The sequence below is a fragment of the Phocoena phocoena genome, chromosome 15 (genome assembly GCF_963924675.1).
Source record: "Phocoena phocoena chromosome 15, mPhoPho1.1, whole genome shotgun sequence".
In the NCBI taxonomy this organism is placed as follows: Eukaryota; Metazoa; Chordata; class Mammalia; order Artiodactyla; family Phocoenidae; genus Phocoena; species Phocoena phocoena.
Genome location: NC_089233.1, coordinates 25,921,774 through 25,924,166, shown reverse-complemented (window position 1 = coordinate 25,924,166; position 2,393 = coordinate 25,921,774).

The following is a 2,393-nucleotide window of genomic DNA, read 5'->3' as shown; positions in this document are numbered from 1 at the left end:
GGCATGTGGGATCTTTAGTTGTGGCATGCGGGCTTCTTAGTTGCAGCATGTGGACTCTTAGGTGCGGCACGCATGCAGGATCTAGTTCCCCGACCAGGAGTCAAACCTGGGGCCCCTGCATTGGGAGTGCCGAGTCCTACCCACTGGACCACGAGGGAAGTCCCTATATACGTTCTTTTTCATATTCTTTTCCATTATTTATTTTTAAATTTATTAAATTTATTTATTTTTGGCGGCACTGGGTTTTTGTTGCTGCGCGTGGGCTTTCTCTAGTTGCGGCGAGCGGGGGCTACTCTTCGTTGTGGTGCATGGGCTTCTCATTGCGGTGGCTTCTCTTGTTGCAGAGCACCAGCTCTAGGTAAGTGGGCTCAGTAGTTGTGGCTCTGGGGCTCTAGAGCGCAGGATCAGTAGTTGTGGCGCATAGACTTAGCTGGTCCACATCATGTGGGATTTTCCCAAACCAGGACTTGAACCTGTGTCCCCTGCATTGGCAGAAGGATTCTTAACCACTGTGCCACCAGGGAAGCCCTCCATTATGTTTTATCAGAGGATACTGAATACAGTTCCCTGTGCTATAAAGTAGGACCTTGTTGTTTACCCATTCTATGGGTAAACTCCCATGGAAAGCTCTTTGACTGTGTCTTGTATACCCCCCAAGCCAGCAACTCTACCCTAGAAAAATTCTTGAACATGTGAATCAGGAGACTATTATAAGAATATTCATAGCAATGTACGTAACAGTGGGAGGGAGTGCGGAAAGAAAAAAATCTAAATGTTGGAGATAAGAAAATGGATTTATAAATCATGGTATGTTCATATAATAGAACACTACAAAGCAGGGAAAACACAATTACATACAACAGGGATGGATTCTAGAAGCATAATGTTGATTGAAAAGAAGCAGCAGCATAATACAGCATGGAAGTAATTTTATCATTGAAAGACAAGTGAAAATAAACAGTATATTGTCTGGGAATATATATGGTAATTGCATAAAGAAAAGTTGAAATGATTTTTAAAAAATCAGGTTAGTGATTACCTTGAGAGGAAGCAGGGAAAAGGTGGGATATGGAAGGAGCACACAGGAAGAATCAATAATACAGGTTGTTTCATAAGTTGGGTGTACATTCACAGGTGTTCACTTTACTATGTTTGATAACTTACATTAATATATATTCTTTTTTACATATCAGACTTTCTAAAAATGAAAGAATAAAGTAATTGTCAAATTGCTTGACAGTACAGAGTTAAACTTCTACTGGCTGAGAGTGCAAAGAATTGTTTTGTTTTGTTTTTTAAGCTCTGGCGGTGGAGGGGTAAAGATTCCCACTTAAACAGCTGTCTTGAACATCTTTGTGAGCTAGGGCGTAATTTCCTCTGTTTTGGGGACATGAATGATTTCTGCCCAGCATTCCGCAGGAACTCTAAAGCAGTGAGCGAAGAAATGGTGAGACCATATGGAGACAGCAGAAGGACAGTTACACTGTTGCAAAAACAGAACAGTGCTTTATATTCAACAAGTTGCTGTAGCTGGTTTACGTCCTTTTTATATAGTTCTATACAGTTTCCAAAGGTTGCAACATTTTCCCTTCTTAGAAACTGAGGGGAGGGACACTCCCTTTTTCCCTCTGCCTCCTTCCCACCCACCCTGCTTTGGCACCTGTTGTTCCCTATGCTTGGAAGACCCTTCCCTGCTTTGTTGGTCGGCCGACTCGGTACCTCCTTTAAAATTTTAAGTTTAAGGGCTAATGCCTTTTGGAAACTGTCTTCTCTCACTCTCTGATTTCTCATCCAAGCATCATCACAGCTCTGAGATTTCTGGGTAACTCTCTTAGTCAAACCTGCTTCCGGGAGGGTAAGATTAGCTTACCCAAGCTAATCTGCGAGGATAGCGCAGTGGGGACGGAGAAGCGGGTTCCTGGGTCAAGCTGACTTGTTCAAACCCCGACCCACCTATGTCTCTGCGGGTTTGGATTAATCACAGGGCTTCGGGTTCTTCAGTTTGATTGAGGAAGGCTTTGACTCCAAAAAGTTAATACTCGCCATACCCAGCCACCGCTTAGCACCTCCCGGTGTCCTCGTCCTTTCTCCTGGAGCCTCAGGGCTGGACCGAATCATCCTACAAACGTCTCCAGCCTTAATACTAGAGGTGGCCTCATCGCCGCACCTCGCTGGGCGGAGAAAGTCCTCCAAGCGGAAGGAGGGGCCTGATGCAGGGGGCCGAAGAGACCGCCTTGGCGGCACTCTAGCCCGCCGAGGTCACTCAGCTCTCCCCACGTGGGGTTCCTGATTGGCTGAAGGCCGTCGCTCGCACACTCGTTTTCCGGGATGGAGGCGGTCCTAGAAGGAGCACGACTTCCGGCGTAAGGTGTAGTCGTCGCGTGTCCGATCAG